General features: G+C 40.3%; 1 long non-coding RNA gene across 1 annotated transcript; it reads right to left on the bottom strand.

Moving 5' to 3' along the window:
* Positions 1 to 9866: 9866 nt before the first annotated feature.
* Positions 9867 to 11072, bottom strand: LOC131275652 (uncharacterized). The gene is made up of 3 exons (XR_009183127.2): positions 11000 to 11072; positions 10763 to 10841; positions 9867 to 9923 (listed from the first exon to the last, which is right to left on the bottom strand). It is a non-coding gene; the product is annotated as an uncharacterized lncRNA (long non-coding RNA).
* Positions 11073 to 13572: the final 2500 nt, after the last annotated feature.

The following is a 13572-nucleotide window of genomic DNA, read 5'->3' as shown; positions in this document are numbered from 1 at the left end:
GCGCAGCGGCTCAGCTTTTTGGTGGCTCTGCAGTGCTGGGGAGTTCACGAGTCCTGGGCGGGCTGTTGGCGGGTTGATGCAACGGATCACCTTTGCGGATCGATTTGGGGAGATAGACGGTGTTTTGTTGTGAAGAGGGGGAAAATTTTTGATGGCGGACACAAATAATAGCGCTTCCACCTGAAGCCCCGCCCCCACACCCCGGCTGCTGATCTGCAATCGAATTAGGCTGTAGGCAATAAAGGGACGTAATTGGGAAGTTGTTTCAGGGTGCGGCGAGGGTGGGGGACACGTCTGGAAGCCGATTAGGGAATATTTTGCGAAGCTTAGGAATTCCGGTTTTGGAATCTGTTTTCGGAGGTCATGGGCCAGGCTTCGGATCTGTGCCAGTAAAGTGGCTGCAGTGTAAAGGCGCCCTCAAGTGGCAGTGTTCTGGAAGCACAGGGTGGGAGCTGTCCAAAAGCTGAAGTGACGATATACCCACATTAATGAGCCCTACTGAGTAAGTGAATTGCAGGGTTCAGACATAATATAGAGTTTGCGGATCTGACTTCCCCCATAGGGCTGGCACCCAGCTGCAGGGATCCCTGAGGGCTGTGTTACACTATGGGGCTCCTAGGCTTCCTGTTGACCAGATTGGAGGTTGCCTGGTCTGAATTCCCTAAACTCTGGTGGCCCACACCCCAGAGAATCACACCTCTTGAGTCTTTAATATCTCAGATTTTCCACCCCTGAATCCATCACGCCCTGAGGTCCATCTGAAGTCCTTGAATGCCCTAGCCTTCAACGTTGGCGTTTTTTCTTTATCGTTTCATTTTGTTTTGTTTTTATTTTCATTTTGTCTTATTTTTTACTTTTTTTTAATGTCCTGATTGCTAACACTGCATTATCCCCTAGTTTTTTCTCACAGCGTATCCCCCAAAGTCTTTTTTTTATTCAGTTATTTAGGGGTTTTTTTGTGGTTGTTATTGTGTAGTTGGTGTTTTAATTGTGGGTCGTGTATATCTGGTTTTTTATCTTTCCCCTACCTGTTCCCCACCCTTTTCCCACCCCCTTTTCCTTTCTTCCTTTCTTCTCTTCCCCCCCCTTTTTTATTTTGTTTATTTTATTTTTTTATTTGTTTTTTTTTCTGTTTTCTCTCCCCCTCATGTCCCTCATCTACTTATTTTATTTTAACTCAACTATACAATAGGTGCCCCAGGAAACACCTCACATTTGCTGGGGTTTTCCCATCCTCCACTGCCTCATTTCTATGTGAACTGATTTAGGCTACCTATACTATTCTCTTTCCCCTACATCTTGATATCTGCCATCATCTACTATCTCTCCTATATTCCGCCTCCCACCTCCCTTTCTTTGATCCACGAAGTGTCTAAGTCTTAATTTCTAATACTTGTTTTGTTTTCTGTCTGCTATCCACTCCTGAAACTATTACCTTTCTTTTCTTTTTCCCTCTCTCACAAAAACAATAGCTTTTTAGCTCATACCATATTCCTTCCATATTCAATCATCTACCTCATAATAGGTACTCTACCTAATGCTATAACTCTACACAATTTACATGAATCTAACCTCCATCCTCCCAGATCTCATATTCTTGCTTTGTTAACATATATCACCAATACTACTTTACACTTTTCCCTGGCTTACACAATTGCCTTTCCCCGGCACTAATACTTTCCTTTAAAGTGAACTTAACCAACAACAAGAAATTAGAATAAGAAGAACAAAGTGACAAAGAGAAGATATAACACTTACACAAAAACAACAGCTAATTAATCTCCAAGAGTAGACAAAGAAGCTAAGGAACTGATTAAATCCATCAAGATTAAATAATGACCAGAAAGCAACAAAAATCTACAAACCAAACCAGTAATCAGGAAAACATGGCTGAATCCAATCAACAAACCAAAAATCAGGAAGGGGAGCAGAACTTTGCACAAGCAATGAAAGATCTCAGAACATTTGTCACTGACAAATTTGATGAAGTAATGAAAGAGGTTAACAACATGAAGACATCACTTGGAGGGGAAATTGCAGACATACGCAAAAAGATAACAGATATGATGGGAAAGAACACCACAGTTCAAGAAATCAAAAATACACTTGCAGCAAATATCAGCAGACTAGAAGAGGCAGAGCAGAGAATTAGTGATGTGGAAGACAGTACATCAGAAACAAACAGATAGTAGAAGGGGTCGATAAAAAGATAGAAAAAATCCAGCTAGGACTTAGGGACCTGAATGACAATGCAAAATGCTCAAACATATGTATTATAGGCATTCCAGAAGGAGAAGAGAAGGGAAAGGGGTGAGAAGGAGTGTTGCAGGAAATAATGACTGAAAACTTCCCAAATCTACTGAAAGAGACAGATGTACATATCCAAGAAGCACAGCGCACTCCACTAGTCATAAACCCCAACAAGCCCACCCCAAGATATATATGCTCAAGACAAAGAGAAAATCCTAAAAGCAGCAAGAGAAAAGAAAACTATCACATACAAGGGAAGCTCCATTAGATTAAGTGCTGATTTCTCATCTGAAACCATGGAGGCAAGAAGGCAGTGGTATGATATAGTCAAGGTACTAAAGGAAAAAAATTTCCAACCAAGAATACTCTATCCAGCTAAACTAGCATTCAAACATGATGGAGAGTTCAAAATATTTGCAGACAAACAGAAACTGAAAGAGTATACCAACAAGAAACCTCCCCTTCAAGAAATTCTAAAGGGAGTTCTGCAGGAAGAAAAGAAAAAACAGGACAGGCAAAGTTGGAAGAGAGTATAAGAGCAACAACAACAACAACAAAAAAGACAAAAAGAGAAGGGGAAAAATATACAAACAAAATATGACAAACACAAATCCAATCAAAATATGGCTAACACAAATAATTCCTTGAAAGTAATAACACTGAATGTCAACGGATTAAACTCACCTATCAAAAGATTCAGACTGGGACATTGGATAAGGAAATATGACCCATCCGCATGCTGTCTACAAGAGACATATCTTAGACCCAGAGACGCATGGAGATTGAAAGTGAATGGCTGGAAAACAATCATACAAGCAAACAATAACCAAAAAAAGGCAGGAGTAGCTATATTAATATCAGACAAAATAGACTTTAAATGCGAAACAATTGTGAGAGACAAAGAAGGAAACTAAATTTTAGTGAAAGGGAAAATCTGTCAAGAAGATCAAATGATCATAAATATTTATGCTCCTAACAAGGGTGCCTCTAAATACGTGAGGCAAACGCTGGAAAAACTAAGTGAAACAATAGATGCATCTACAAGTATAGTGGGGGATTTTAATACACCACTATCAACTCTGGACAGAACATCTCAAAAGAGAATCACTAAAGAAACAAAACATTTGAGCAGTATATTAGAGGAGCTGGATCTAATAGACATATATAGGTCATTACACCCAAACACAGCAGGATATACATTTTTCTCAAGCGCACATAGATCATTCTCCAAGATAGAGTATATGCTATGCCACAAAGAAAGGCTGAATGAATTCAGAAAGATTGAAATCATACTAAACAATATCTCTGACCACAGTGGAGTCAAGCTGGAAATTTGCAAGGGACAGAAGCCCGGTTTCACACCACGATTTGGAAATTAAACAGCACACTCTTAGAAAAACAGTGGGTCAAAGAGGAAATCTCAAAAGAAATCAATGACTACCTTGAAACAAATGATAATGATAACACAACATACCAAAATTTATGGGATGCAGCAAAAGCAGTACTGAGAGGGAAATTTATAGCCATAAACTCATATATCAAAAAAGAAGAAAGAGCAAAAATTGAAGAGCTAACTGCACATTTGAAGGAATTAGAAAAACAACAACAAAGTAACCCAACAGGAAGAAGAAGGAAGGAAATAACAAAGATAAGAGCAGAACTAACTGAAATAGAAAATAAGAAGGCACTTGAAAAGATAAACAAGACCAAGAGCTGGTTTTTTGAGAAGATCAACAAAATTGACAAACCTTTAGCAAGACTAACAAAGAAAAAAAGAGAGAAGATGCAAATACACAAAATAAGAAATGAGAAAGGCGATATCAACACTGACCCCACAGAAATAAAGACTATCATAAGAGGATACTTTGAAAAACTATATTCCAACAAAAATGACAATTTAGAGGAAATGGACAAATTCCTAGAAACACATAAGCAGCCCATATTGACAAAAGAAGAAATTGATGATCTTAACAAACCAATCACAAGCAGAGAGATAGAATCAGTTATTAAAAATCTCCCAACTAAGAAGAGCTCAGGGCCAGACAGCTTCACAGGTGAATTTTACAAAATATTCTGGAAAGAACTAACACCAATCCTGCTGAAACTATTCCAAAAAATTGAAACAAAAAGAACGTTGCCGAACTCCTTCTATGATGCCAACATTACCCTAGTACCAAACCCATACAAAGACACCACAAGAAAGGAAAATTACAGACCAATTTCTCTAATGAACCTAGACGCAAAAATACTTAACAAAATACTTGCTAATCGTATTTAACAACACATTAAACAAATTATACACCACGACCAAGTGGGATTTATTCCAGGTATGCAAGGATGGTTCAACATAAGAAAATCAATCAATGTAATACACCATATAAACAGAATGAAGGAAAAAAATCACATGATTATATCTATAGATGCAGAAAAAGCATTTGACAAAATATGGCACCCTTTCTTGATAAAAACACTCCAAAGGATTGGAATACAAGGAAATTTTTTGAACATGATAAAGAGTGTATATGAAAAACCTAAAGCCAACATTGTTTACAATGGAGAAATCCTAGAATCCTTCCCTCTAAACTCAGGAACAAGAAAAGGATGCCCATTGTCTCCGCTCCTATTTAACATTGTCTTAGAAGTACTTGCTCGAGCACTGAGGCAAGAGCCAGATATAAAAGGCATTCAAATTGGAAAGGAAGAAGTCAAAATTTCATTATTTGCAGATGACATGATCCTATACATAGAAAACCCTGAGAGATCTACAACAAAGCTTCTAGAACTCATAAATGAGTTTAGTAAAGTCGCAGATTATAAGATCAATGCGCAAAAATCAGTAGCATTTCTGTACACCAATAATGAGCAAGATCAGGAGGAAATCAAGAAACAAATACCATTCACAATAGTAAATAAAAAAATCAAATACTTAGGAATAAATTTAACTAAAGAGGTAAAAAACTTATACACCGAGAACTATAAAAGACTGTTCAAGAAAATCAAAGAAGACCTAAATAAATGGAAGAATATTCCTTGTTCATGGATAGGAAGACTGAATATTATTAAGATGTCTATCCTACCAAAACTGATCTACACATTCAATGCAATCCCAATAAAAATCAACACAGCCTTCTTTAAGGAACTAGAAAATCTAACTATGAAATTTATTTGGAAAGGAAAGAGACCCCGAATAGCCAAAGACATACTGAAAAAGAAAAATGAAATTGGAGGAATCACACTACCTGACTTCAAAACATACTACAAAGCTATGGTGGTGAAAACAGCATGGTATTGGCATAAGGAGAGACACACAGACCAATGGAATCGAATTGAAATCTCTGATATAGAACCTCACATATATAGCCACATAATATTCGATAAAGCCACCAAACCCTCTCAACTGGGAGAGAGTGGCCTATTCAACAAATGGTGTCTGGAGAAGTGGATAGCCATATGTAGAAGAACGAAAGAGGATTACCATCTCACACCTTATACAAAGATCAACTCAAGATGGATCAAAGACCTAAATGTAAGAGCCAAGACCATAAAAACCTTAGAAAGCAGTGTAGGGAAACATCTACAGGACCTTGTAATAGGAAATGGATTCATGAATATCACACCAAAAGCACGAGCAGCAAAAGAACTAATAGATAAATGGGACTTCCTCAAAATTAAAGCCTTCTGCACCTCAAAGGAGTTTGTCAAGAAAGTAAAAAGGGAGCCCACACAGTGGGAGAAAATATTTGGCAACCATATATCTGATAAGAAACTTATAACTTGCATATATAAAGAACGCCTATATCTTGAAAATAAAAAGATAAACAACCCATTTAAAAAATGGGAAAAAGATTTAAACAGACACTTCTCCAAAGAAGAAATACAAATGGCTAAAAAGCATATGAAAAAATGCTCCAAATCTCTAGCTATCAGGGAGATGCAAATCAAAACTACAATGAGATACCATCTTACTCCCATAAGATTGGCAGCTATGAAAAAAACAGAAGAATACAAATGCTGGAGAGGATGTGAAGAAAGGGGAACACTCATCCACTGCTGGTGGGAATGTAGAAGGATCCAACCATTCTGGAGGACAGTATGGCAGTTTCTCAAAAAACTAACCATAGATTTGCCATATGACCCAGCAATACCACTGCTGGGTATATACCCAGCAGAACTGAAAACAAGGACACAAACCGATATATGTACTCCAATGTTCATAGCAGCATTGTTCACTATCGCCAAAAGTTGGAATCAACCCAAATGCCCATCAACAGATGAGTGGATCAATAAAATGTGGTATATACACACAATGGAATACTACTCGGCTGTAAGAACAAATACACTACAAACACACGTGATAACATGGATGAATCTTGAGAACCTTATGTCGAGTGAAGCAACCCAGGCATTGAAGGACAAATACTACATGACCTCAATGATATGAAATAAGCAAGCTGCCTCAGAGAGCAAGAGACTGAACGATAGGCTTATAGGAAATCGGGGGGTGGAGGAAGGATGTGAGCCGACGTCTGCAGGGGTGGAATTTATAATGAGCTGGTGGTAAGTAAGAACACAAAGAAGAGATAAAATGGGGGCAAGGGGTTGCCTTTGGGAGGGGCTTTATGGGTTTGAGGGTGGCTGGGGATGGGCGGATGGGTAATATTGCCCAAAAGTGGGGGGAGGGAGGGGTAGCATACGAACATAGGAGAGCGTCAGGTGTTGGTGGAGAGTAAAATGCCGAGAAAATCGTATCAAAATATAATTAAGAGGGTTACCTGTTTAGAATGCTCGGAGGGGATGGTCGGATGCGGGACGGGCTCCTGGGGAATGTCTGAATGCTCATTTTGCCAGAGTGGGTGGCACCATTGGGTAGAGACTCAAGTGGTGAGAGTGGGGGTGGACCCACATCCTGGGGAGGACTAATGCCATCAAATAGAGGGAACTGTATCTCTCGAGAGAAAGGGTGGCTCCCAGGGCATTGAGGCAGTTGAGCAAGTTAGGCCCTGAACACTGTTGCAAGTATCTCTGGATGTGGCTCCTCGGGAAAAGGAGGTTGGCTGTCACTGTGGGCACCAAGGGGATGGGAAAATGGATGTTAAATGTGTGGAACCAAAGTAAATGTTGGATAAGAGAGGACTTTCAGGAGAGTACACAAGGATGGATATAAAACATGTACTATTACACTATAAACATATAGGGGACGACAGACTAATAATGTAAACCATAATGTAAAACATAGGATAACTAAAAATTTAGAAAACTGCATATCCTAAAGTATGGACCACAATGTAAGCACAGATGTCATCTTGTTTGAAAGCTATTGTCACAGAGTCTCTACATCACTGTAAGTAAATATGATATGAATAAGGTATAAGAATATAGCTGTGGAAGGGAAAAGGTTTTACGGTGGATGTGTGGGAGTACTGCATATTGTATATATGAATTATTGTGGTCTAGGGCTCTTGTGAAGAGAAGTTCAATAATTAGGGGAAAAAAAAAAGAAAAAGATAGGATGTAGAATTTTTCCAAGTCAACACATATTCTATATCTAACCTTTAAACCCATCACTCTATGCCATTTTACTAGTAAGGGATCCTTACATTATATTGGGCTTCAATTTTCAGGAAGTTTTGGATCACAGAGTGGTTCAACAATGGCAGTGGAGGAATACTGGTATAGGATACTATTGACAGGTGATATATGGCTGACAGGGAGCTATACAGGGCATATGTCCAGGGTGCATGGTAATGTTTGGATATACTCATAGTGGCAACAATTAAAAACTACAGCTGGGAGGGGGTACTGGGTTCCTGGCCGGGCTCTGTTGTGATCACTAGGGGAGCAGCGGCAGTCCTCCAGGTGTAACAGTAAGGACCAGGAAGGAATGAGGATCCAACAGTGATAGCATGATACTAATGACTATGCTTGTGAGCCTATATGCCTGAAATAAGAACAAGGCCTAGAGCAGCACTATGCCTGGGAATTTCCTCCTGACAGCCTTTATGTTCCTCAAATGTGGCCAGTCTCGAAGCCAAACTCAGCATGTAAATGCAATGCCTTCCCCCCAGCGTGGGACATGACACCTGGGGATGAGTCTCCCTGGCACCGAGGGATCACTATCAACTACCAACTGATGATGCAACCGGAAAATGACCTTGAATTGAAGGTTCGATGCGGATCAGCAGAATATCCCTGTCTACATATAATAACATGACTTTAAAATGCTGTTTGACCTAATGTAAGGGGGAAATGGAAAGGAGAAATGAGTTTATATGGCTATGAGTGTCTAAAAAAGAGTCTGGAGGCTGTCAGAAGGATTGCCCTTATGCACAACTGAGCAGAGTCTAAGAGACAGATAAAGTAGATACAACCCCAGGTATTGGTTCCTTTGAGGGCTAAAGGGACCCACAGGCTCTATGGTCATGGCAGATGGGGTTCACTGCCATGTCAGATGGCCCTTCTTTGGAGCTGGTGTTTCTGCGTGATGAAACTAGACTCAGATGGAATCTCTTTTCATAAGACTTTCACACTACTTTACTGGAATTGTAGTTGGTTTTGGGGTTTAAGATATATTTAGGGGATTTGAATCTCTGGACTGACAATATGATAGCAAGGCCCTGAGCCTCAACAGACTCCAGCTCCTACAATCTGATTTATTGGACTCACCTCACTCAGCTAAGATGGAGTTGAAGACAGACAACCACCACACCATGGAGCCTAGAGTGCCTACAACTGAAAGCAGGAGGATTACATCCAGTATCCATGTGGAATCTGAGCCTCCTCTTGACACAGAGATGCCACGGACATAACCAATCCAAGGTCCACAGAGAAAAGGTGGCATTGGAGTGGAGTGGGAAAAGTGGACATGGTGGCTGATATGAGTATGGGGAATGGCAGGAAGAGATGAGATGTGGAGGCGCCTTTGGGACTTAGAGTTGCCCTGGATGGTGCTGCAGGGGCAATCACCGGACATTGTAAATCCTCCCAGGGCCCACTGGATGGAATGTGGGAGAGTATGGGCCATGATGTGGACCATTGACCATGAGGTGCAGAGATGCCCAGAGATGTACTTACCAAATGCAATGGATGTATCATGATGATGGGAGTGAGTGTTGCTGGGGGCGGAGTGGTGGGGTGGGGGTGGTGGGGTTGAATGGGACCTCATATTGTTTTTTTAATGTAATATTTTTACAAAATCAATTAAAAAATCTTAACAGTAAAAAAACAAAACAGAACAAAGACAGCAATGAATTGTAGTCATTTTCTACTTCCTTTAAGCATTCTATAAAGGACAAAACATTCTTCAGCTGCAACTTGTTCACCTGGGCATGCAAATGTGGATAAGGGGCTGAGGACAGAGGTAGAATCCTGAAAGCATTCTTTACCCTCACAATGCAAAATCATTTCAACTGAATGGGAATTTCTTCTCAAAAGGAAACTACCTGCCACATTATCTTTAATGATCATCAAGGCTCTCAGCCTATCCTGTAACAGTTTTAGATCTTCATCTTCTGATACTGCATTTTGGGCCTAAAAGTCACAACAGAAAGTTTTGTTACAAGTGAGGCATAGTAGGAACTCCTAGGCAGCAGTTAGGGTACTTTGTAGAAGGAATTATACCTGCAAGACATCCCCCATCTGAGGCATTTGCTTTTCCACCTTCCTGTTGCAATTACCTAAAAAAACAAGAATTTAAACTTTCCAAGAAACTGAACAATTATTTCATCATGTTCAAACATTGAAAAAAAGCAACATCAATAAGGGGGCAAGATTCATTAGGATAATTTACTTCTAATATAATTGAAAACTTAGGAAGAATGAAGACTGTGTGTAGAAGGAGAAGGTTCTCTCTTTTGTCCTAGGGCAGGAGGGATAAGAATGGCTCCCTTCTCACCAAGATCTGCTTCTGTCTAGAAAAAGGCCTGATTCCAACATTCCCTCCTCTGTTCTCCCCTAGAGCTCTCCCAGGAGTGGACCCACAGTGTACCACAAGTGACATTCAACTTGGGGAATAGCTCTAGTAACATGTCCACCACCAGCAGAGAATGCCACTGTTCCTTTACCCCCACCTCCAAGGAAAATACCCAGAGGGTGACTCTCAGCACCTCTGTTCTAACCCTGGCTGGGGGTCTCGAAACCACACAGATACTTCGGAGGTGATGAGCACCAACAAAATGACCATCTCCATGAGTTGAGAAGCAAGTCTATCCTCGCATGAGACATGACGGGAAGATGTGCAGGTCTTAGAGGGGCAATATCCAACTCATGCTGCTGTAACTTCCCCTCATGTATCTAATTTCCATAGGGATGGGGGAAGAGTTTAGGCTTCTGTGTTTCTGCAATGCTCTACAGTGCCCAGCACCTGCCTGAGACCGACACAGGCAGACATATAAATAAATCCAAGAATGAGACTCTGCAATGTCAATACTTAAGAGGAGATACATCAAGTTCAAGAGTATCAGGAGGGTACTTGACTAAAGGCAAAGTGGTTTAAGCTCCCTGACAATGATCTTACCTGCCAGTGTTCTATTTCTTAATGTATCTCCTCCTGTCTTTTTGGCCTTAGATTCATCTTTGCCTTGTAGTGGGTTCAACTGCACCAAGCAATTAGTTAAAGCCAAAGAAAGGAACAAGAGAATGAGAAACCCACTTTTAATTAGATTTCAAACTGTGTTCACAAGAATGATCTTACTTCAGTATTATCTTTGGGAGTCAGAGCCCCCTCAATATTATCTTCAGGAGTCAGAGCTACCTTTAAATCTTTCTGAGAGTTTCCCAAGGATTTGCTTTCTTCACTGAGTTCCATGCACTCTTTACAACAGCCATTGATTTCCTGTTGCAAGAGAAGAGAAGAAAAAAAAACATATTAAATAAATTGGCATTTTTTCCTTAAAAGACACTACTACCACAAGACTACAGCAGGGAAGGAGAAGCCATGCCCCACTCCCAGCTTAGCACTCTAGAACCTAGCCTAAAGCCTTGATTAAAAATGAGCAAAGCAGGTGCCTCATCCTCAGTGCTAGAGTGGGGACAGAAATGGGTTTTTGCAGCCCCAGAAATAACTGTTACCTTAGTTTGCAAAGTACCCTAAATTGCGTGGCTTAAACCAACAGAAATCCTCTCACAGTACTGGAGACTACAGGTCTAAAATCAAGATGTCAGCAGGGATATGATTCCTTCAAATCCATAGTGAAAAACCAGTTTGGTGCCTCTTTTAGCTTCTGGTGGTTTCCGGCAATCCAAGGCATTCTCTGCCTTAGTCATCACATGGTGTCCCCTGCTCTGTCTGTCTGGGTCCAAATTTCCTCTTCTTCCCATCATATGACCTTGGGAAACTTGGACCCTTGGAGTCATTCTTTCCTCATTCTACACCATCTCTGTCCCTCTCAGTCCAGGATGGCTGCTTTCCTGCTGATAAAAAGTTGTCAAAAATCTTGTTAGTCTTCTCTCCAATTTGGTGTGTCCAAGCTGTTAGATGAGAGGACTGTCTGCAGGTATTTCTTTGATAATTGCATCTCCCTTCCTGGCTTCTGTTCAAATGGTTTTTGGACCCACAAGTCACACACCTCATCTTTTTAGCAAATGGTTGCCCAGCCACACCCTAGGCCCTGATTCCAGAGCAAACTATCTGGATAGGCTGAGGATTTTCCAAATGACATGTTGGTTCCTTTTTGCTTAACAGGTCATTCTTCAATTTATCTCTTTCCCCTCTTATTTTATCATAAGTGGCAAAGAGAAACCAGACTGCACCTTCCATACTTGCCTGGGAAATCTCCCTAAGTAAACGTCTATGCTCATCACTTAAAATTCTGCCTTCCATCCAACATCAGAACACAATTCTCTCACGTTCTCTGCCACTTTAGGGCAAGAATCAACTTTCCTCCAATTTCCAATAACACATTGATTATTTCCTTTAAGTTCTCACCATTAACACCATTAATACTCCTCTTCCTAGCAGAAATTCTGTTCATGATGATCTACATATTCTCTAAGACTATATAATCTTTGTCTACAGGTCCCTTTACTTCTTTCTGAGCCCCCAACAGAATCATCTTTATCATCCATATATCTACCAACAATCTCTTCCGGGCAATGCAGGTTTTTTCTATCAAATGTCTCAAAATTCTTCTATCTTCTACCCATTACCCAATTCCAAAGTCACTTCCACATGTGTAGGTATTTGTTACAGCAGCACACCACTTCCTGGGACCAAAAATTGTCTTATTTTGCTAGGGCTTCAGTTGCAAAGTTCCACAAACTGGTGGCTTAAAAAACAGAAATTTATTGTTTCACAGTTCTGGAGGCTGAAAGTACAAAATCAAGATGTCAGCAAGCCAGGCTTCTTTCAAAATCTATAGGGAAGAATCCATTCCATGAATCTTTTAACTTTTGCTGTTTTGTTGAAAATCCTTGGCATTCTCTGCTCAGTCATCCCATTGTGTTTTCCACTCTGCCTGTATCCAAACTTCCTCTTATTATAAGAACCAACCTACTCCAGAATGATTTTATTTTAACTTGCTTACATCCATTGGTACCTACTCTATTGCCAAATAAGGTTACCTTCTGAAGTAGTGGGGATTAGAACTTCAGCATATAGAATTTTGTAAGACATAATTCAACCCACAACAATTATCTAGCAAGTTGAAACGGGGCCAATTTGGAGCATCCTTCAGAAAACTCTACTGCACACAAGTAACTGTTTAATAAGCAGGAAAATCACATGATTTCTTTCCCTTGTCAAGGGATGAGCCTGTCAGTGTCTCCAGAAAAACCTGTTCCAGGCCTTGAGTTCCACATGATTACACCTCACCTGGTCATCTGAAGCTGTAACTGCTCAAGGAGAACCTTCAAAACCTTGATTCTTTGGCCTAATTAGCCTGTCCATCATCACCTCCTGAGAGCTACTTAGGTTAGTAACTGGTTGATATATGACAGAATAAAGAGTCACCCTCCTGAAGGCTACAAGAAATTGTGCATCAGAAATGCAGAAGAGATAAGTAATCTGCACATGCCTCGATCCTGAGGCCACATTTCAAAATCTGTGAATCTGTAAATGTGCATCAGAATCTTGCACTCACATCCCTTGACCAAAGAGATTTGAGAAGAGACATTTAAGATGTGATGATTTTCAGGACCCTGATTAACATCATCACTGGAATTACTGTTCTTTATCTGTTCCTTCTCAATCTTACAGTAAACCCTTTCTTTTTGATCTCAAAGTGTTTCACAGTTCATCTTTGCTTCACTTCTATGAAGAGTCACAATGTTTATTTTTAATCCAAAACAAAACCTTCCTGTTAGAGAATTAATTCCCAGGAGCACAAC

This window comes from Dasypus novemcinctus, chromosome 23 (genome assembly GCF_030445035.2).
Source record: "Dasypus novemcinctus isolate mDasNov1 chromosome 23, mDasNov1.1.hap2, whole genome shotgun sequence".
Lineage (NCBI taxonomy): Eukaryota > Metazoa > Chordata > Mammalia > Cingulata > Dasypodidae > Dasypus > Dasypus novemcinctus.
This window is presented reverse-complemented; position numbering and strand designations above follow the sequence as displayed.